This window comes from Camellia sinensis, chromosome 2, assembly GCF_055761805.1.
Source record: "Camellia sinensis isolate YWXY chromosome 2, ASM5576180v1, whole genome shotgun sequence".
Classification (NCBI taxonomy): domain Eukaryota; kingdom Viridiplantae; phylum Streptophyta; class Magnoliopsida; order Ericales; family Theaceae; genus Camellia; species Camellia sinensis.
In genome coordinates this window covers 60,009,979-60,034,765 of record NC_138962.1, presented here as the reverse complement: position 1 = coordinate 60,034,765, position 24,787 = coordinate 60,009,979, and the positions used below count along the sequence as shown (strand labels likewise).

The following is a 24,787-nucleotide window of genomic DNA, read 5'->3' as shown; positions in this document are numbered from 1 at the left end:
GCTGTAGATGCTTGGAAACATTCAGATTTCCTGTGCAGAAACTACATCCTAAATGGCCTTGACAATATGCTGTATAATGTATGCAGTCCTCTGAAAACAGCAAAAGAATTGTGGGATTCTTTGGAGAAGAAATACAAGACAGAAGATGCCGCCACGAAGAAATTTGTCGTTGGTAAATTTCTGGACTTTGTTATGGTAGACTCCCAAACGGTAATATCTCAAGTTCAAAGTTTTCAAATAATTTTGCATGATATTCATTCAGAAGGTATGTCTCTTAGCGAGTCATTCTAAGTCGCTGCTTTAGTGGAAAAGTTACCACCGGCTTGGAAAGACTTCAAAAATTATTTAAAACATAAACGCAAAGAGATGACTATGGATGAATTGATTGTAAGATTAAGAATTGAAGAAGATAACCGAAAGGCTGAAAAGAGGAATGGGAAAAATCCCATTGAGTCCAAGGCTAATGTGGTTGAACAAGTTCATAAACCACATAACAAAAAGAGGAAGTTTACTGGAGATGGTCCTAAACAAGGCGATAGTAGCAAGAAGTTCAAAGGAAAATGCTATAACTGTGGCAAAACTGGACATCGAGCTTCTGACTGCCGCCGCCCTAAGAAGAATCATGGAAGTACAAGTAAGAAGACCACTAATCAGGCCAATGTAACAGACTTGGATTACATCTCTGACGGAGTGAATGACATCAACCTTTCTGCTGTGGTGTCTGAGGCTAACTTGGTTGGAAATCCCAAAGAGTGGTGGGTTGACACTGGAGCAACTCGTCACATATGTGCGGATAAGAAAATGTTCACTACTTACAATGAGGTTGCAAATGGTGAACAACTTTTCATGGGACATTCTTCTACTTCTACTGTGGCTGGACAAGGGAAAGTGATCTTAAAGATGACATCAGGGAAAGAACTGACCCTCAACAACGTACTGCATGTACCTGACATCCGGAAGAATTTAGTTTCTGGGTCTTTGTTAAGTAAAAATGGTTTTAAGCTTGTATTTGAGTCTGATAAATTTGTATTAACAAAGAGTGGTATGTATGTTTGTAAGGGATACATGAGTGATGGTCTCTTTAAGTTGAATGTAATGACAGTTGTACCGAAAGTTGCTATGAATAAGAATAACACATCTTTTGTTTATATTCTTGAGTCAAATTTATGGCATGGTAGATTAGGACATGTGAATTTTGATGCTTTGCGTAGATTAATTGGTTTAGATTATATACCAAAGTTTGAAATTAATCCTAATCATAAATGTGAAATTTGTGTAGAAGCGAAACTAACTAAGGTTCCATTTAAATCGGTTGAAAAAAAAACCGAACCTCTAGAATTAATTCATACTGATGTATGTGATTTAAAATTTATTCAAACTAGAGGAGGCAAAAAGTATTTCATAACATTTATCGATGATTGCACAAGATATTTTTATGTTTATTTACTTAGAAGTAAAGATGAAGCCTTAGAAATGTTTAAACTTTACAAAACAGAAGTTGAAAATCAACTTGGTAAAACCATTAAAATGGTTAGAAGTGATAGGGGTGGTGAATATGATGCACCATTAAATGAATTTTGTGCACAACATGGCATTATTCACCAAACTATAGCCCCTTATTCTCCACAGCAAAATGGAATTGCTGAAAGGAAACCCTAAAAGAAATGATGAATGCCATGTTACTAAGTTCAGGCTTACCACATAATTTGTGGGGGGAAGCAATATTGTCTGCTAATTATGTTCTTAATAGAATACCTCACAAGAAAACCAAAAGCATTCCTTATGAATTGTGGAAAGGTCGACCACCTTCCTACAAATACTTAAAAGTGTGGGGGTGTTTGGCAAAAGTTGAAGTACCTGTTCCTAAAAAGACTAAGATTGGACCAAAAACAGTAGATTGTGTGTTTATTGGTTATGCTCAGAATAGTAGTGCATATCGGTTTCTGACTTATAAATCAGAAATACTTGATATAAATGTGAACACTATTATAGAGTTAAGGAATGCTGTGTTTTTTGAACATGTCTTTCCTTGCAAGAAAGGACAGGAATTAAGTTCACAGAAAAGAACTTATGATTGTACACAAAGTCAAGAGACTAATGACAATCAAACACAAGAGACTAGTAATAGTCTCGACCAATAGGATTTAACTAATGATGAACCAAGACGAAGTAAGAGAGCTAAAACATCAAAATCCTTTGGTCCAGATTTTCTGACATACTTGTTAGAAAATGAACCTCAAAGCTTTAAGGCAGCAATGACAGGTCCTGAAGCACCTTTGTGGAAAGGGGCTGTTAATAATGAAATTGAATCCATTATGCAAAATCATACTTGGGAATTGGTGGATCTTCCACCAGGTTCTAAACCTCTTGGATATAAATGGATATTCAAGAGAAAAATGAAAGCAGATGGTTCAATTGACAAGTATAAAGCAAGACTTGTAGTTAAAGGTTACAGACAAAAGGAAGGTCTGGATTATTTTGACACATATTCCCCTGTGACAAGAATAACATCCATTCGCATGCTTATTGCTATAGCAGCGTTGTTTAATTTAGAAATACATTAAATGGATGTTAAGACGGCTTTCTTAAACGGTGATCTAAATAAAGAGATCTATATGGAGCAACCCGAAGGGTTTGTAGTATCAGGACAAGAAAAGAAAGTTTGTCGACTTGTAAAATCCCTTTATGGATTAAAACAAGCACCCAAGCAATGGCATGAAAAATTTGATCATGCAATGCTTACTAATGGGTTTAAGATAAACGAATGTGACAAATACGTCTATGTTAAAAACACTGACCAAGGATATGTCATAGTTTGTCTTTATGTGGATGACATGCTTATCATTGGAAGCAGTCAAAACATGATCAAATCAACTAAGCAAATGCTTAACAAAAGATTTGATATGAAAGATATGGGGGTCGCAGATGTTATATTAGGAATGAAAATTACTAAAATATCTGACGGATATGCATTATCTCAATCTCATTATATTGAGAAAATTCTTGATAAATTTATCAAGGATGATTTGAATTTAGCTAGAACACCTGTAGACATCAGTCTTTATTTATCGAAAAATAAAGGTGATGCAGTGTCTCAGTTAAAATACTCCCAAATCATTGGAAGCCTAATGTACCTAATGAATTGTACTCGTCCTGATATAGCTTATGCTATCAGTAAATTGAGTAGGTACACTAGTAATCCCGGAGAAGACCATTGGAAAGCGATCATTCGGGTTCTTAGATATCTAAGATTCACCCGTGATCATGGTTTGAACTTTACTCGATATCCAGCAGTACTTGAAGGTTATTGTGATGCAAATTGGATATCGGATACTAAAGATTCAAAATCCACAAGTGGATATGTCTTTACTCTAGGAGGTGCTGCTGTTTCTTGGAAATCCACGAAACAAACTTGCATCGCATGATCCACAATGGAATCCGAGTTCATTGCTTTGGACAAAGCAGGAGAAGAAGCAGAATGGCTTCGTCACTTCTTAGAAGACATTCCAATGTGGCCAAAACCTGTGCCAGCTATTTGCATTCATTGTGATAGTCAATCTGCAATAGGCAGGGCACAGAATCACATGTATAACGGTAAGTCACGACATATTCGTCGTCGACATAATACCGTAAGGCAATTGTTGTCAAACGGAATAATCTCAATAGATTATATAAAATCTAAAGAGAATATTGCGGATCCGTTAACAAAAGGTTTGACAAAAGAGCTAGTGTATAGTTCATCAAAGGGGATGGGATTAAAGCCTATTACATAAGAGTCGTCATAATGGTAACCCTACTTATATGACTGGAGATCCCAAGAACTAAGTTCAAAGGGACAACTAAGTTATGTATGGCTCGCCAGAAATCACCAAGGGATTAAAATTCCTACCCATTCCTATGGTGAGAGTGATATCTACAACATATGTTGTCTGCAGGGGTATAAGGATAAGCTTTGCTTTTAATGATTACTTATATCTTGATTAAGGCATAAAATCAAGACGAGTATAAGGTAATTCTCACAATAACAATCACCTATATGAGTGTTGAACTGGGGCCGGTTCTATGAGAATGAAAAGGCTAAATTCTCTAGAAACACTTATGAAAACCAGGCGCGTTCAAGGCCAAAATGAACACAACAGTGAGAACCACGATGTGTCAGAAGATATTTTGTGTGAAATCTATTGTCTTGGCTTACACAAACGGCTGAACAATTCAAGGCATCGCGTCCATTGGTTAGCCAGTAAGTCCGATAGGTTATCACTAAGGAAGGTTCAAGGCCGAAAACTACCTATCCTGATGCAAGATATTTTCGACTTATACTCTTTCGTTAAGTCTGCATATTGTTGCATTTCCGTTGTTATCAAATTCCATTCATGTGGGGGATTGTTGGAAATGGTAGAAAAATTCTGGGTAAAACCAGAATTTTTTCTCAAGTTTGGTCTATTTTTTAGGTGGGTCCCGAGTGTCGTTTTACTCGGGTCAAAGTGGTAACGCGTTCTATGCCGCGTTGTGATTCACGTGGTATATTTGGTTGCTCAAAACCATTACTGAGTGAATGGGAAATTGAAGCCAAAGTGTGCTCCATGGAAATGGAGTTTTGGTGGAAATTCCTTAAGGTTGTAAATTGGCTTGTCCCACATTGATTTGGTGGGAAGTTTTGAAAGGGTTTATAAGGCTTAGGGTGAGATGCTTGGGGTGTGCCCCAAGGGGTACCCAAGTGTTTTAGAGGGAGAGGTTATGGGCAAAATGGGCTAGACCCATTGGACCCAAAATCACCACACACGTGCGCGCCGCCGCCGTCCGTTCGGGCGGGCTGGGCATGGGCGCGGGTGTGTGGTTGGGTAATTTAATTTTATTTTTTGGTAAAATAAAATCCAGAATTCAAATTAAATTGATTTGGATTTTCTGTACATCCAAACAGGGCCCTTCCCGTTTTCAAACAGAAATAAACTAGTTTGGAATTAATGAACACCCAAACAGGGCCCTTCCTGATTTTTGCTATCTGTTTGAATTATCAACAGATTCAAATCTGTTTGAATTCAAAACCAACAGGTATCATACCTGTTCAATTCAAAACCAAGAGCTACATACCTGTTCAATTCAAAACCAAGAGCCACCTTCACATCTATAAATAGGACCACCCTCATTTGATGTTTTTCATTCAGAAATTTCGTATTTCACCTCTGCTAATTATATTCTTCATCTTGCTGCATTTTATTTCCAAAAGAAAGAGTGTAAACACTTAGTGTGTTCGTAAGGCAAACAATTAGTAGTGCTGCTATTGTTTGTGGTAGATCATTTCATCCTGGGAGATAGACGTCCAAATTCTGAAAGCACCGTGGAGAGGACGAATCTGTCTTAAGGACACAGTGTCAAACACTGGACTTGATCAGAAAATAATTCGAAGAAATTAAATCAAGTAAGTCATTTAATTTATTTTCAGTATTGTTTTTATTTATTTAAATCAGATTTTAATTTTGTTTTTTGTAACAAAATAAAATCTGTTATTTATTTATTTCGAGTTTGATTTTTGTAATCAAACAAATTCTCTCATTTTCTTTATTTCTTTTTATTCTGGTTGATGTTTAGTACACAACAGAATTTAATTAATTTAAATACAGTGAAGATTGTCCAACAAGAATAATATAAAGTTAAAATTGTACTTACAAAAAGAAAAAAGAAAAAAGAAAAAGAAGTTAAAAGATAGCTTCTATATTATTTACTTTTGATAGGCATGGCCCAGGAAGGTCCAATCCACAGTTGTCTTGAATTGCCCAAACAGTCACTTGGTGAAAGTCCAACATGTGAAGCCCAACGGTAGGCTCAGTGGAGAACCTGCACTAGTCCAAGCCTAGTAGTATTTAAACATATGTTAGGTAGGGAGTCAGTCACATAGTAGACAAAAATTTTGCAGAATTATTGAATCCATACACCAAACATTAAATGAGGCTGTCATAGTATTAAATGCAACAAGATCTCTCGCTCCGGGGCATGGTGAAACCACCATGACCGATGACAAATAAACTATAAACTTTCGGCTCATGAGACGGCTTGAATGAACAAAGAAATAATTAGCAAGAGATATAAGGATGCTTCTAAAGAACATTTGATAACAAAAGTAACTCTCTCTCTCTATTCCCAACTTACCCTCTAAGTTATTATTCCGACCACTTTCCCATCTAACTTGATCGTCGAAGGGTCTACGGGAAGGAACCATCCTCATTTCGAAACCTTCCCACTAGACTTGTTGCAAGTTTGGCTAGGAAGACGAAGGTCAGTTGACTAATAGAGCACTTGAATCAGTCTGACCCATCTCCCACCGACCAAGCACCATCATTAACTTTTACTTTTTTTATATTCAATTTTTATTTCTCTTACAATTATCTTCTTATATCCTTATTCTAAACACTTTAAAGTTTCAGTAATTTTCATTAAATAATTGGTTTGAACTGTGGCCAACTTAAATATCTAGGTAATCTGTACTAATATATAATGTCAATACTTTTACTAGTGTGGACCATGTAATTTTTTTTATATACCTAAATTACTTATGTTTGATCAAATCATTGTTCACTTTTTTTTTTTTTGTAACTACTCTCAATTTCTTTGATTAAATTGTTTGTTGCAAAAAATAATTGAATATTCTTGGAGTGTCGCATGTTCATTCTTTTTATTAATCATTATACACTATGTCTCTTCATATTTTCTGATCACTCAACAAAAAATCATAAATTTCACCTTTTTTTTTTATCAATCACACTCTTAGAACACTATGTAATCGTACTCTAAAAACACTCAATAATTATTCGTTTGTTTAATGAATAATTAGAGCATATTTAGGGCATCACGTGTACTAACAGTTGCTAGAATAATAATAGTTAGAGCATATTTTGGGTATCGCGTGTACTAACCATTGCTAGTATAATTTATCACAGCCAAATTGAGGCTAGTATAATAATAGTTAGAGCATATTTTGGGTATCGCGTGTACTAACAGTCGCTAGTGTAATTTATTATAGCCAAATCAATGCTGGCTAGTATAATAATAGTTGGAGCATATTTAGGGCATCGTGTGTACTTAACGGTTGCTAGTATAATTTATTGCAGCCGAATTGACTTCCACTTTTTGTGGATGGTGGAGAAATTATTAATTTAAATATTTAGAGTTAATTTTTTTTAAAAAATATTTAAAACTCATAATAACCAATCCCGCCATGATTATAATGTTATTAATTGTACCAAACACTTTAGTTGAATATAACAAATAAAAAGTTATTAAAAATTACAAAAAATTAGATAAATTATACACAATCAACTTTCAAATTGAATTGAATAAGTTTGTAATTTTACCGTTAAAGATATGACACATGACACTAATATACGTATTTTTCATAAAAAAATGTTAAGAGTTACAATTAATTGGATCAAATTGAGACAAAATTATAAATTTAAGATCAAAATTGAGCCAATTAAAATTACAGAGACTAAAATAACACAATAATCAAAACACAAGGACTACCATCCTAATTTGCTCAATATTTTTTCAAAAAAAAAAAATGGATGAGGAGTAGGTTGGACCTGAGGGAGCAATGCCTCATCTGAGTTGGTTTTGCTTTATAATATTAAAAATTAATATGGCAAGAAAGACTTACCAGTTTGATTTTGCTTGAGAGGCTCAGATCCAAGCTCGCTTTGCTTTGAACGTATGTGAATCAGGCACCCTTCATGTTGTGCTTCTTCCTCCCCCTCCCCTCATATATTCTTCGTAGGTCGACGTATATACACTTTTTCACAAACTTAATTTTAGATCTTGCATAATCAGTCTTGTTTTGAGATCAAGATGCTAGCTCAGATACAATATTTTTTGTCCTTTTAACCTTTTTAATTTCCCTTTTTTATATATTTTACGTTGTTTAATGTGTCAACAAATGTGAACCACTGTTTCATATGATATTTCAAAATTTTCAAATAATTGCTCAAGTGTGTTACTGTATTGCAGATGTAACTAGCCGTACGTATAGTAAAACACAAAGTGAAGGATGATTGTGGATTCGGTTTGAAGGAAAGCAAAGCAAAGCATAAACTCACATTCTTCTCAATCATTTGCGGATTATTTATTTCCTGGCCGCTGCATACAGTGTAAAAGGTAGTCTGTCAGGTTTCCATTTATTTGATCTCCATAGTTTGATTTTCATCAATATATTCACTTTATTTTCTTTCGTGGAAATTGTTAAAATTTCACAACAAACAAAAAACAAATTAAACAAAATGTGACTTTCTTAACTGATGTCAAAAAAACTACCACTGTTTTCATTCTTTGCAACACCTGCCTCTGATCCACATTGCCATATAGCCTTGTTTGAGAAATTGACTGGCTTCTGTTGTGTAGCAAGTATCTCTCCTCAAATAGTCATATCTGCTAACAAAACTCCATCCCAAATGAAATTTATTCAAGTATGCCAATATGGATCAAGTTCGTCATAAAAAATTTGGTAACATAATCAATCCATCACAAAAATAATTACACGTAACATGTGTTAGGCGGATTTTAGGGAGTTTAACGCCACCTTGTGGTGTAAGATTGTAAATTTGACTCTTATGAAAAGAAATTTTATATCTTTTGTAGTATTTATTTATTTTCTATTACAAAATTTTATGTAGTTATTTATGTAGAAAGTGAAATTATTTTTATAGGGAAAGAGAGATGATGCGCCCAATTCTTTGTATTCTGTAAAGAAAAATGAAATGTCAGTGATCACTTCATACCAGGATAGATTGGGAGGACTCTTCGACAATCAAGTCAGTACACTAATCGGCCGTAGCGCTTAAATATAAAAAAATAAATATTTCTAAAGTAGAAATTGATTAAGATTGAGTATAATTGGATTGAACAGAATTCACTCACACTACAAAAAAAGTCATTTTTAGCTACTAAAATATTGGGTGCCAATTGTCTGTTTTTGGTCGCCAATGACATTCTGCGACCAAAAATTTTGGTCGCTACGTTTGTTGCCAAAACCCTGTCGGGAAAGGTCTTGGAGGGTTTTGCCGACCAAAAAACCTTTGGTCGGCAAAAAGCAAGTCTTTAGCGACCAAAATTTTGGTCACTAATAGTCAATTATATTTCTTTAAAATTATATATTTACCGACCAATGTTTTAGTCGGCAATAGTCAAGGAATCGCCAACCAACACTTTTGGTCGCCAAAAGCAATCAATCGCTGACCAACACCTTTAGTCGCCAAAAGCTTCAAACATGAAAAAAAATAAAATAATTCGTTGTGGAACAATTTGATCCGCTCTTGCGGAGACTCAAACCATTGACCTCCCGCACCATAAACCTTATGCATCACACTCCTCCCACTATGCCTCTATAGCACCACATGATTATATATGTGACATATTATTTATATAGTACATACATCCATATTAATATAAAAGTATATGTATAAACATAATTATTTTATTGAACATGATTTATGTAAAATAAACTATTTAGTAGCAAAATAAAAAAAAACCACTTTTGGCGACTAAACATATTTTTTAGTCGCCAATTTTATACTTTTGGCTACTAATTGTTTTTTAGTCGTTAAAAAACTTAACTTTTGCCGACCAAAGTCGGATTTGGTCGCCAAAGATGCACTTTCAGCTACCAAAATTTTGGTCGGCAAAAAATTTAATTCCCGCCTTAGGATTTTAGTTCTCCTGTGCTAAAAATGAACACTTTTGGCAACTAAACTTATTTTTTTGTCGCCAATTGTAGACTTTTGGCTACTAAATTTTTTTAGTTGCCAAAAAGCTTTATTTTGGGCTACTAAAATTTTTTTAGTCACTAAAACCCATATAATCAGCGACCAAACTTAGTTTTAGTCACCAATTGTAGACTTTTGGCTACTAAAATTGTTTACTCGCCAAAAAGTTTTACTTTTGGCTACCAATGCAGTTTTGGTCGCTGAAAACTATACTTTCAGCGACCAAATGTTTTTTAGTCGGGAAATTTAGTCGTCGGATGTGCTTTTCCCTATAGTGTCTCTTATCAAATATACTTTGCTTGATTACCCATTTACAGTCATTCTAGCTCAAATCTCATTCGTCGGATCTTGTTTTGATTGAAAGGTTCTGCCTGTTCCTGGCTTTGGTCAGGCTACTTGCCGAGTTGCCCTTATCCTTGATCATTGGATCTTTGCTATATGGACAACTTGGATGATGTCAGATGTCAGTGGCCGGCTCGCCGATCAATTTGATTGAACGGCTTTATCTCCTACTAGGCTTAGCATATGCCTTAGTTTTGTTTGTTCTATAATTGTCACCATTGGATGATACCTAATCCGATGTTTCTTTTTTATTTTACAAATTTGCCTTCTAGAAAGTTATCGTTTATATTTTGTTTGTCCCCGCCCGCACCTTGACTTGATGCCGAGTTACTGTCAGTTGTCCTCCATGGGCTACAAGGGACGGGTTTGGACTTACTATTCTTCGATTTGAGCTAGCATAGTTGGGCTTGGTCTGGGCTCATATTTTTTCCCTCCACAGTTGCCCCCCTTCAATGGTCAATTTTGGAGGGTTGCCGAAGCATTTGGGCGAATCAAATGGCTCCGATGCATGGAAGCAAGATTATCCGGTATAATGACACGTGTCTTTTTTCTTTCTACGCTAGTGGGACCGTAATGATGAAAATCGTCTCTTCATGCTCCATTTCGCTTCTAACACATTAAATGTGAAAGCAACTCCTCCCTTCCATCATTTTACTCCTTTGAGGGACTCACCAAGTGCGTCTATTCCTATTTCCATCATTCAAAGCTTTTGCTTCCATTCTTTGTAAGTCCTTTGTTTTCTTTCTTCTCTCTTTACTTTCTTGTTCCACCGTTTTTCTTCAATTTCTATTGTTGTTTTTCCCGTTCTTCTTCAAAAAATGAATCGCCTTAAACACTTCTTTGATTTTGAGAAAAACCTTCTTGAGTTTAGAACTCTCCACCATATCCTAGATAATGTCATCGTTCATTTACCTAATGACAACGATGACGTTGTTGAGGGGTTTGAGGTCCAGATACCTCTACCCCCTTACTGACATTGCCCAGGGGGTGTCCGTTTTCCCTTGCACCTCATTTTGAGAGAAGTGCTCTACTTCCATAATGTCGCCCTTTCTCAGCTTGCCCCAAATTTCTTTAGGATAGTGATGGAGCTTGTTGCCTTGAATGAGATTCTAGGAATAACCTTAAGGCTCCCAAGGATTAGGTCCTCCCACATGGGATTGCTAGTCCTCTCACTAGGAGAAATTATTCGTTGCTCAAGGATTAGGTATTGCTACAATTTTGTCTCAACCACCAAACTACCTGATTTTAGCAAGAGTGTGAATGACATCATCATGATTGTCGAGGAAAACTGAGAGTTTCCCCTAAGTGTTGATAAGGTAACGTTCATCAGTACTTTGTGTTAAATGTGAAGGCACATTATTCAAACGAAGCAACGTGCGCGTTTGAATAGTGTGATGTTTCTCCTTCTCTTACACTGATGGGAGTTCAAATCATTATGTTGATATTTGCAATATCTTCTCGATAGCATTTTCCACTAAAACATCCTTGGGAGTTGACACCTGTTCCTATTTCAACATTCAAAAACTCCTTGGGTGTCTTCTCCTTTAGCTTACTGTAAGTGCTCTTATCCTCCACTTTTCTCAATTTTTTGCTTTGCAAAAAATGGGAAAATACGTTTACTTAGTAGCCTTGAAGGTTTGACCCATCTTCGAACCATTGGTGATATCCCATCGAACGTAAGTGTAGAAACCCCTCATCGTAGTGATAATTTCTTGTTTTTTTTAGACGATAGGGTTCCACAGCTAGTTTCAGTTATTATAGATAGTGGAGTTAGGTTTCTCCTTTATCCCTTTTTACGTAGGATTCTTTTTCACTATAGACTTCATCACTTTTTTCTCAATACAAACTTTTTCAAAATCATAAATGGGATGCTCTCCTTGAATAACCTGTTGAATATCGACTTCGGTTTGAAAGAGCTCCAATATTGTTCCAGTCTTTATCAATCTCCAACCAGGGGGTTCTTTTTAGCTTCCAAGAGTCGAGATCAGAACCGATCTCTAGTTTAGGTACTTTCTGGGTCTTCTTCAGTAGAAGAAAATGTTGTTATGATTTTGAGGAATTAGGAGTTTGCATCCTCTCTTTTTGCAGATGGTATTGCCATGAATTATGGGTGCAGGTGATCATTAAACAAAAAGATTTTTTGTTTTGTTACTTCGGCATCTATTGTCATTCTAATTTTGATTTCCCCTTTGTTCTTGTAGCCAATTGTTTGGTCAACACCGATCGTCACAATGAATTGTGGGATATGAACTTACGAGCTCTACAAATTGTTTGGATATGCACGGACACTGCTTCCCAATCAGTTTAAGTGCTAATAGACCAGTTCCTTCCTCGAGTAGTTTATATTCTAGTTCATTCTGCTCCCTTTCTTGCTACTAAGATTGTTAAAATGCCTCAAGATGAAGGACCATTATTACCTTTGCTGTTGGGGGAATCCAATCATCCTATTGATGCCCAAGAAACCATCCATATACCCGTCGAATTGTCAGACTCTTCTGCTTCAACCATGGAAGGGCGGTGGCGTATTACAAGGCAGTCCAATTTGCCTCACGTATCAATCCGAGAAGCGGATGAAAGAGGGTCACTGTCAAGACCCAAACCCGCCTCTATGGGTTTAGCATCATGACCGGTCAGCAATCCTAAGATTACCGAAAGGCTTCTTAAACAGCTTCACAAAAGAAAGGGGTTGGCGGAAGTAATTTATAAACATACAATGTCCATTGAGCTATGCAGACTTATAAAAGATAGAGAAATTTAAAACTTTATATACATGTTTATGATATTGTCTTTACATCATCACTTAAATAGATAAGTCAAGAGGGGACTTAGCCCTATATACAGAGTAGACAAAACTTGTCCAAATAAAATAAAGGAAAGTGAAACTTAGGACTTGATCACAAAAGATTAGGAACCTTCTCGTGAGGCACAATGGTTGACTGACAAAATAGTTCCTAGACTGGAAGTCGTAAGTCTAGTCACGCACTTGATCATCTACATACATAATATAAACAATAAGCTGGAACCTAGTGAATAATAACAAAGTAAAGGTTTTAATGAATGATGTCCATAACATATTCAGATTTCAGATTATATTAGAAACAGATTCATATTCAGATTGAAATCAGTCATACATGGTACGTCCATTACCTAACAGAACAGATTGGTCATAAGACCCATATACAGAGCAAACGGTAATTAAAGACCCTTACACAGAGCAAATGGTCATTAAGACCTGTTCAGATTAGACAGATGATTATGCATAATCTTAACAGATAGTTCCATGATTGGAACCCACTTAGATCTCTAGTATCAGGTAGCAGATATTAGATATCAGATCATAGATGCTAAGGATGCCATGATTACATTTTCAGAAATTAGACAATCATTTATTCGTTCATAAAATACTTATACACAAACATAGATTTACAGAGTTGTTACTCATAGATAGCTCCAAAGGCAGATCAGACAGATCAAACAAACGATAGCATGTGACCTATACGAACACATAACAGATACACACTAAAACACATATTTCAAAGATGCTTAACTTATTATACTCCTTTCTTAGTGTGTTTCTAATTCATTTCCTCATTATTGTGGTCTAAACCATGGCTTAAAAATGCCTACAATGGAATGAGGATGTAATTACACACTTAGAAACATTTGGCAAAATTTCAGAAAACAGGGTAGTTCGCTCAAGCGAAGGTTTGGTTGCTTAAGCGAACCCATTGGTTTGTAAAAGTACTGGATGTTGTAAATCTAGGCTCGAGCCAACTTTTTGGTCGCTCAAGCGAAGCGCTGAACAAAAGTGGGTTCGCTCGAGCCAACTGCACATGTTTGCAAAACTCCTAAGAGCTCTCAAGGTGCGCTCGAGCAAAGCTTTGTTCGCTTGAATGATGAAGCATAATTCTGGAATTTCTAGATTTGCTTCCAAGGTTCAAAACTCGACTTCATTGCACCAAAACTCATTTTTTTGGGCCAAAACTTTAGAAAACACTTAGATTCTTATGTAAAAACATGAATTAAAGATCAATTTGCAAAATCAAGGCCCAAAAGTATGTCAATTCTTCAAAATTATGCTTTGAACTCCATGTTATCTACATGCATGTATTAATTTGAATTCTAAACTGTCAAAACATGGACAAAGAAAGTGTTTGAGTGTAAAATCATGTTGAATTCTCAAAATGTAGTAAAACAACTCCTTACATGTAGTATGAGATAGAATTCAAACTCAAACTTCATAAACTATGCATGCATGCATGTATTGATTCTCTTTCCTACTTCCATTGCTTAATTTATGTATTTAATTCCTAAATTCTCTTGAATTCACATGTAAATTAGCTTAATTTCATAAAGTAAGAGTTAAATTCTTACTTAGAATCCTCAATTCCTTGTATAATCCTTCAAATTCTCTACAATTCCTTAACAAATTTTCATTTCCTCTTCTTTGATCACATTCTCTTCCTCGTTCTCTCTTTCTTCCCCATATTTATCACAAGGTGTGATTGATGAAGCTTACGTGTGTGTATGAGACAATTCTAGACCCATTTAGCCTTATATAGGCTTGATTAGTATCAACTAATTAAGTGTAATTAAGGATAAGTAATTTATTTTTATTTTAATTAATTTATTCTAACTATTTGGGTCCAAATTAGAATTTAATTAAACTTGCCATAAATTTCTAAAAATTCTAAATAACACATGAACCTATTCAATTTCGCGTTTAGATGCCGATAAGGCTTTCAATTAACATAACAAAGCAAAATTTTAGATAGATATTCCTACAACAGATAGATAAGAATTCAAATAACATGTAAATCACACAATTAACACATAATTTCATTTAACCACTTAATTAGCATTCTTAACTACGGATTAACGGTTAATTACGGATCGGGGTTATTATAGTCACTCAAACCGCAGAGCATCCATTTGAAGGCACGCATCATGTGCTAAGTCGTTGACATCTCTGATTAAGTGAAGAACAAACAGAAGTATCGGCTGAGGGTCCCATTAAGTAAATTTTTCAGCTAATGATAGGAGACCCCTCATTGAATACAAGGGATTCTGTCTTTTCAGATATAGACGTCGTTCTGGCAATGGCTCGAGGCATACGCATCCTTGAGGACATTCGTTGTCTGGAAGGGCGTTCCGATTAATAGATACTTGGACATGGCATCCAAAATTTGGTGATGGGAAGGTTACTGCTTTATCTTTTAGGATGTTTTGGAAAGATGGTTAAAAGGTGGCTTTTTGACTTTTATTTGGCTTTTTTTGAAAAAATGTGTAAAAAATATGAGAGGTGATGTGACCCAAAATGGGTTAAAAGTTGACTTTTGGCTTTTAGCCATTTTCCCAAATTAGGCCAAAATGTATGTCATGATCCTTCATACTGAAGCTCGAATATGTGTCAGTGCAGGCAGTGAATCAGTTCATGAAAGTTGGAATCAAACTAACCAGGGATAGGGATCGTCGTGTTGAGAAGAGACGACAAATCGAAGAAGAAAGGAAATTGATGGTAGAAGAGAGATAGATGGAAGTGGAGAGGAAGCAAATTAAAGAGGATCTTACTTGAGCTGAAGCGAGGGTGACTTCAGTGGAGTCTGGTCAGATAGTAACATGGGAGAACTTTGAAGCTGTCACACATTAGTTTGACTATCTTAAAGCGGAGCATGAGGTGCTGAAGACTACTTTAGAAGAAGAACGTGCTTAACGGGTGGCATGTATAAAGGAGAATATTGAAGCCACTTGGAAAGAAGCTAATGCCCTCTATCTTGACCAGCTAAACCAACTTGAGAATGTTTTCTTTAGAGATTGATAGAGGACTGCCATGAGACGTGCTGAAGTAGGGTGAGTCTCTGACAATATATATTGAGATTCCTCTTCCGAATCTAGATGTCCCTATCCTAGCTATGTTAGAAAACCTGTAGAAGATTTTCTTTTTAGGTCGAGCATCCTTTTCGTTTTTATGGATTGATGATCATACTATCTTGTAAACCTTTAATGAAATTAAAGAGTGCACTTGCTTTGAGTAAAATCATTGAACCTTGTATTTATTCTTTATGCTTTTAATCTAAGCATTATTACACCATAATTCCAAGATTAATGATAATACTTCTTCAAGTGCGTAGCATTTCGAGCCTAGGAAACACATTTTCTTGAAGGTTGGCAATCTTATAAATCTCATCTCCAACTAAATACGTGACCTGGTATGGTCCATCCCAATTTGGCCCGAATTTCCCATCAAATGCCCTATAGGCACTTGGCAAAATCTTTTTCAGAAATAGATTGCCGATCACATACGCCCGAGCTATCTGTTGCTGATACTATATCAAAAGAGGAGAAGCTTGCTCCTGTTTTTCTTCGAACAAGCCTAGCTCCTTCAAGATCGGGCTTTCATTTATTCTATTCTCAACCAGATTGGCTCTTCCCGTGGAGAGTTTGGCTTGAACTGGGATAATGGCCTCCATTCTTGTAAGTGTTTGGATCTTTTTTATCGACGTATGTGGGGTTATGTCAAGCAATGCTCGAATCTGTTGAAGGTTTTCCTCCATTTCCCGTTGAGTGACGACATAACCGAGAGACTTCCCTGAGCAAAACCCAAAAGCACACTTTGCTATGTTCAACCTCATTTTGAATCTTCGAAGGATCTCAAATTCTTCCCGAAGATCCATTAAATGATCTTTACACTATTGTGACTTGATTACCATGTTGTCGATATACATCTCGAGGTTTTTGTCCAATTAAGTCATGGAACATTTTCGTAACCAGACGTTGGTATGTTGCCCCCGTATTCTTTAGTCCGAACAACATCACCTTGTAGTAGAACAACCTTACAAGGGTGACAAAGGCCATTTGCTCTTGATCGTCTAGGTGCATAGCTATTTGATGATACCCTCAGTATGCATCGAAAAAACTCATCCTCTGGTGTCCTGATGTGGCATTTACCAACTAGTCAATTTCCGGCAAAAGAAAGTTATCATTTGGGCATGCTCTGTTTAAGTTGGTGAAGTCTACACAAATTCTCTATTTTCCATTATTCTTCTTCACAACAACGATATTGGATAACCACTCCGAATACTGAACCTCTTGGATGGTGTCGGCTTCCAATAACCTTGTTATTTCTTCCTTAACGACCTTCATGTGTTGTGATGCTAATCTTCTGCTCTTCTGTATTATTGGTTTGATGTTTGGATCCACGTTTAGCTTGTAGCAAGCCACTTCTAGATCAATTCCCTCCATCTCATACAGAGTCCATGCAAAAACATCCTTGAATTGTAATATGAAATGGACCAACTAGTCCCTCTCTTCCAAACTAAGACTTTTTCTAATGAGAAAGAATTTTTTCTCGTTTGTTGGGTCAATCGATATCTTTTCTAATTCTTCTGCACATTTTGCGGACGGCTCCATGCCAACATGCTCTTCTCTTTCTTCATCTCCTGAATTCTCTTGTCGAAGGAAGATGCCGACATGCATTGCATAGCAGGCGTTTGATCGCCCCTAATTTCTCCAATGCTATCTTCTACTAGGAACAATATAACCTGATGAAAAGTAGACGAAACTGCTCTCATTTTGTGAAGCCACGCCCTTTCCATTATCATATTGTATGGGGAGGGACATTCACCACCTGAAATTTTACCTACTGGGTTACTGTTCCTACCCTTACTAGTAAGAGAATTTTTCCTAGAGAAAAAACTAGGCTAGAATTAAAGTTGTACAATGGTGAATCTGTAAGATGTAGGTCAATGTATGACAATCCTAATTTTTTGAACAACCCGTAGTATTCGAAAAGCTGCCTTGAGTGACCAATATCCTCTTGACGGTAAATTCTCTAATTTGCAAGCTTACCACTAGGGCATCACTATGTGGATGGTGAATCTATGACAAGTCTTCATTAGAAAATGAGATCCTCACTTTTGAATAACGTGTTCTCTTTACAAAGCCTTTGGACAAGGCCGTTACTTCCCTTAATTGTGCCAACCTTCTCATCTCTCCCCTAACTTTATTTATCTATTTCCTCAAGAGGATCGAATATATCATGTTGATGGCTGCCATTGGCTAGGTGTTTCCCTCATTGTCTTTGTGCTTTCCCTTGTGGTCTACATAATGACCAATGAATGTTCGTAAATGACCGCTCTATACCAACTTTTCTAGGAATTGCTTCAACGTCTTGCAATCTTTGGTGAGGTGTCCGTATTCCTTGTGATAAGAGCACCACAATGAAGAGATGGGTCTCTGATCATTTTTGGGGGCCACAAGAAGTAGGATTCGTTCTGAATTTTCATTAGTATCCAATATATCGGCTCTGTGAAGGTGGTAACCACTGTTCTGAATGCTTCTTTTTGTGGCTTAGTTGTTCGGCAATTGCATTTAACTTCTTTCTTTAAGGATCATGAGCCTTCCTTCATTCTTTCTACGAAGTTTTCAACGAAAGCCATGTAGGCTTTGGTTATTTGGATCTTCATAGATCGTCTTCAATATTACAATGCTGCTCCACTCGACTCATCAAGCTGCCCACATCGATATGAGGCTTCTTAGTCAAGGATTGGGGGAGCTTACTAGTCGGTTTCAAGTCTAGCTTAAATGAGGCAACCACTAGCTATTCATTGTAGTTGTCAATCTCATTACAAGCTACCAAGTATCTTCTGGCATAATCTCATAAACTCTATGTTTCTTCTTTATTTATGGTAGCGAGCACGTTCAACTTTTTTGGTGGTCGACCATTGGTAATAAAGTGTGAAATAAATGTCTGTTGAAGTTGCTTCCAATTGCTAGTTGATTTGGCTTCTAGCTTGTAGTACCATCGATGGGCCATGTCTTCCAAGCTTGAAGAGAACATTCTACACATAATTGGTCCATTATTGCTCCATAAGGTCATAGCCTGCATGTAGTGCTAGATATAGCTAGTTGGATCTCCTTTGCCATCGCACAGGCTGAACTTCAGAGGAGTAAATCTCTTCAGTGGGTCAGTGCTCTTTGTAACGCCCTCAAAATTATTATATAAATCAACCATTCATAAGAATCATAAACATAATAGAAATGTTATATTTCATTCATCAAAATTTAGATTACAAAAGATATTACATGTAATTCCTTAATGTTAACAATAGAATGAGTGTTCTACGGGCTTACATCTTTCTAAGTTATTACTTGGTTTCAACAAAAGAAGAGTCCTAACTCTTTTACATATAAAATCTTGGCTTGAATTTACATTTAAATACAAAAATGATAACAAAAATGGAGCCTTCAGCCCCTAAACCTCCCCAAGCTAAGTCCTTGGAGGTAGCATGTCACCTATACGTGAAAAATGGTTTCCCAAGTAGGGTGAGCCAAAGCTCAGTAGAGATATGCTAAACAGTATATGAGGATTAACTAAAATATGAGTATCTGATAAATGTGCAACATCCCTGACCAACACATATTATTTTCATGTTCATTCAATATAGATAACCAATATCTCAACTCATTTCAATTCTTCCATTTCGGATAAAATCAATTAACCAAATTCATTATTATCCAACAATCAAAATGAGACTACAACACAATGGTTCACAGTTCAATACATTCATCAATCCAACACTTCTATTTCTTGCCATTTTACGGAACTATGTCTGAGGGAACCGGCACCCACAAATAAATAAGATTTCGAGACTTTTACCCTGGACACTCTGGCCAACTTAATTCTCAATGGAGTACATCCCCTATCTTCTCCCACATAATGATACATATACAATGTATTTAAACACGTTGTCATATACAATGACTCATCAATTCACATATTCAATGGTTTACTCAAACCGTCATATTCAATGACACATTTCGATTGATTAATTTCAAATTTCCTAATCCTCATGCATTTTCTACAACAATCATTGCTATCCTTCACCAATAGCCCAAAATAGATATTTCTAAATAGATAAATAAATCTATCAACAGATAATTTATCAAGTTTTCCATATGTGAGTGATTTATCAATCCAACTACACCATTTAATCACATATTTCCCCAATTTCATAATTCCCAAACCAATTTCATATTTCCATATTGATTTAATTATTTATACAAAATAGTTTATTTAATTCAAACTAGGGCATTTTTCCCCTTTCCCAAATATTGTACCCAAGGCTAAATTTCACCCATTATACACAAATAACCCCATCTTCAATACCTCACATACACATATGGAGTCCAAAATAGAAAACCCCTCTTTCACAAATTCAATCCCAAACCCTAACTTCACCCAAACTTCCCAACTCCACCATTTATGCAAAGATGACACACATCTAGGTTAAAACTCATAATAAAAAGTAGAACATCCCTACCTCAAAAAGAGAAGCTCAAAGAAGAAGAAGGAGAAACTTGAAGATGCTCCAAACTTGAACTTTTTCGGATCAAAAGGAAGCCCACGCCAAACTCTAGCTTTTTGACAAAGGGAGTAGGGTAGGAAGACCCTAAATCATGGAGTATTTGTAGAGAGAGTGGGTGTTTTAGAGAGAGAGGCAACCGATCTAGGGTTTTGAGTGAGGAAGAGACCAAAAAATGATATAAAATCACGCTGCTGTGAACTGATATATGCGAGGCTCGCTCGAGCGAAGGAGTCGTTGCTCGAGCCACCAGACACAACAAGTGGCCTCGCTCAAGCGCAAGAAGCGTCGCTCGAGCATACAATGCAAAGCTTCAGGTTTGCCACCAATGCAGATGCACGCTCGAGCGCAAGAGTCCTCGCTCGAGCAAAGGAACAAATAACATAAGGCTTGCTTGAGCGCAAGAAGGCTCGCTCGAGTGAAAGCTGTGTCTGAGAAACAAACTTGAAGACCCTCAATCTTCGCTCGAGCGCAAGAACCCTCGTTCGAGTGAAGAAGCAAATACCCAAGGCTCGCTCAAGCGCAAAATGTAACGTCCCAAAATTCATGACAAAAAAAAAAAAAACAGAGTACATAATACAACTCAAATAGGATAGATAACCAAACATCTTAATATACACATATAAGCAAAGTTAATACCATAGTTAATTCATTTGTGTTTCGCAATAGGATTATAAACACTGACATGCCAAAAGTCAACGTAAAAAAAAAACTACTAGTCTAAGTCGTCAAGTGAACCATGACTCCAACATTTCATCTTGGTTGCCTTCGGGATAACTTTCACCATCGTAAACTGCTTCCTCACCTAGCATGACACGCCATGAGCTTGGAATGCCCAGTAAACACACAACACCCCCACATCTTTTATCTATCAATCAATCAACCATACACAGAACAAATCAGGTAACATAACATACAATCTTCCAACAAGGATCTACGAATTAGTAGTTAGACTAGACATCAAGAATCCCCCCAAAGAGATCCTTCTACCCACAAGGATTGAACACCGGACTATTCATAACTCCCCCTTTTGCTACTTTGCAGACCTTACCACCAATGCCCACCTTCCTATTATTTATCTGTCAGTGGCATTGATGGACCTCAAAAGGGACGACCAAACAAGTGGGCTCGCTTACACCCAAATCATGCCTAGGGCTCGCTTACACCCTGCACATACCATACCAAATCGTGCCTAGGGCTCGCTTACACCCTACACATACCATACCAAAGGGCTTGCTTACACCCTGAAACCACCGCATAGAGTCTGAATACATTCGTGTCAACCTAGGGGCTCGCTTAGACTACTTGCGCAAGACTTAAATCATTTGGTTTTAATCTCATTCACATGTATATTACATAAATCATTTTGAAGCACAAGGGTGAACGTCACCCATTACCAACCCCTTTCCATTTCCTATTTATTAGATCTTTTGCCAAGCAAGTTAGTCACATTCGGTAATTCGGTAATATAAAAGAGCATGAGACAAACATAAGAAAGGAAATATAGCCCATGATAGTCATACATAGTTATGGTAAGGCAAGCAAATGACATTAGGCATGCTTTGAGATACTTAGAGACAAACAATACAATAAAACACCATTTCCAGCATTGTTTGGTTCTGCAGGGCTAACAAGAGTGCTTTGGGAAAAATACTTCTAGGTCAAATTAGGGGCTGAAATTGCACATAAATAATAATTAACCTGTCTAGTTTCAATTCCAATTCTCAGAATTTGCACAACACCTCCAGAAATTCATCTACAAGCTATATTCGAAAACCTGTCCAGATTTGTCACCCTTTGGGAAAACTAGCTTCCCTCTCAATCTACCCAATGATTTTCACCCAAATAAATTCCATTGAAAAGAGGACTCAAAATCATAAATTTTTATAGAAGAACCAACCTGAGATGATTTTTTTGGAATTTTATAAAATTGCAAGAAATGGACTATTTTTCAGAGACTTAGGACCAGATTTTTAAACAAAATATCCAAGCCCTAAAAAGCACACAATTAGGGGCTAATAAAATTATCACAAGCTCTAAACACACCAAATAGCCTACACTAAATTCAGATTTGAGAATTAAATAAATTTGATATTTCTTTTAAATTTGAGAAGCTACAGCAGTGGCTCATTTGACAGATTTGCAAGACAATGTCACTAACTCAAACCCACACTTTTATACACACCAAATGCTCTATTTCCCATTAATATGCAACACAAGAGGGCATCTAAACAATAGGATGGGATGGTGAAAGAATTGGAGAAGACAAGAGGAAGAGGTGTTCTTACCTTCTTGAATCACTTTTCCTTCTTTTTCTCTTTTTTTTTTCCTTCCTTCTTCTCTACTTCCCTTGATCACACTCTCCCTCTCTCACCCTCTCCCTGAGCTACTAAAAACGTGAGAGAGGAATTGAGACAATGCTTCTCAATTTTATAGGCCATGAATTGGGTTAAAAGGACCATTCTACCCTTCTAACTGAATGCCTAAGCAACTTATAAATATCTAGATATTTTTTCCCACTAATTTGCTACTAATTTGCTTAACTAAAAATTAAAATAAATAATAAAACTATTTTATTTTATTTTTTAAATATATTTATAGCTATTTATTTGCTCAAATAAATAACAAGGATTCAAAGAATTGGTAAATTTGCAACTAGGCTAAAAAAAAATAGAATGTATGAATTAATTTAGAAACTAGGAGATAAAATAAATAAAAGCCAAGTGTTAGGGTACTTCTAATTATAAAGTGGTGTTCTAGGATTTAAAATTATTCTTTATTGGGCCATTATGTAGACTTTTACGGAACTAGGGGCTAAAATGCTATTAACCTAAGGCTTAGGGTTTCATGTGTAGTTACCAAACATTAGGGTCTCTACACAAAAAGCCTCGCTTGAGCGAAGGAGCCAAAACCTGGGCAACAACCATATGTGCCAACACATCACCAACCTATTCCAAACTCAACCAACATGACCCAAAACTCAATTTCAAAGAATTAAAGGGAGGAAACATGACATAGACAATAACATACAACCACGGAACCCGAGTCCAGAACACAGTAAAGGTCGGGGTAAAACCTGGATCGCTATATCTTAATTGCTCGGGAGAACGGGGAGGTTATTTCCTTTGTAAAAAGTTTTCACCAAACTAGCTTGGGGTTTCCTCATGTACATTAGTCGAGCTAACTCTTTAGGTTGCTCTTCTAGTGCTCTGGTAAGTCATCCCATTTGGAAAAATTGGCGCTTGTTTTATGTTTGACTGGGATGGCTACTGGTAGTTTGTCCTAGGAGACAACCCTCTTTTGTCGGGGCGCTTCGTACTTCAATTTTCTTTTTTCGGACTTTTGGTCCCCTTCAAACTATTCTTAACTCTTCCTTGAGAGCCTCGACCTAAGCTAGAAGCGGATCTACAAACTGGATTTGCTGATTATCGTTACCTGGTGGGGGAGTTACTCTCCCTAAATCTACTGGTGCCATTTCTAAGTCGTGGCCAAAATTCTGGCCGAGCGTATTGCCGACTAAGGTATTGTGATAATCATTTGGTATTTCTTCTAGAAAGGGATAGACATGCATCTTCTCATCGTTCCCACAGACGGCGTCAATTGTGGAATGTAGAATTCTTTTTCACAGCGAAAGCGAGATTACATGTCCCTTCCTTTATTTTGTCAAGAGAAACCAAATTGTCAGTGATCACCCCCCACCAAGATTGATCAGGAGGACCCTTTGACAATCAAGTCAAAATACTATTTAGTCATGAATATTGTATTTTAAAAGAGGGTTCTTAGATTACCTCTGGTTTGTTTTCTTTGCTTCACCTACTTTGTCTTTTATAGTTTTCCTGGTTTGAATCCCATCCGTTGGATCAATGTTTGATCTGAGGGTTCTACTCGTTCCTGGCTCTGGTCGGGCAAGTCGTGAAGTTGCCTTTGCCTTTGATCGTAGGATAATCCTCCTATGGACGGTTTAAATTATGTCAAATACTAGTAACCAGCTTGCCAAGTGTTGTGTCCGTCGAATCAGGTTGATCAGACGGACTTATCTTCTAGTAGGCCTGACCTATACTCCTGTATTTACTGCGTTGCTGTTTATACCGTTGGATGGAGATGAATTTGACATTCCTCTTACATTCTGCAGATCCCTTTCTAGAAAGAGATCTTTATTCTTCATTGATCCTCACGCTCTTGGCCACGCGCCATTGTATTGCCAGTTGTCTCTAATGGGCTCCTTAGAAATTTATCTGGGCATTCCTTTTCCTTTGGGCTATTTTGCCTAATTGCTTTGGGTTTTATTTTACCCATCCACATATCCTATCATTGTGGTCCAAATTAGTATTA

The 24,787-nt window shown here is 36.7% G+C and overlaps 1 protein-coding gene across 1 annotated transcript in view; it reads left to right on the top strand.

Moving 5' to 3' along the window:
• Nucleotides 1-24,787, top strand: part of LOC114305204 (disease resistance protein RPS2-like) — a 42,394-nt gene that overhangs the window by 4,461 nt on the left and 13,146 nt on the right. Inside the window, exon 2 of the mRNA XM_082909955.1 lies at nucleotides 7,999-8,145. The gene's annotated coding sequence lies outside the window, so the exon portion shown is untranslated. The remainder of the gene's footprint in view (nucleotides 1-7,998; nucleotides 8,146-24,787) is intronic.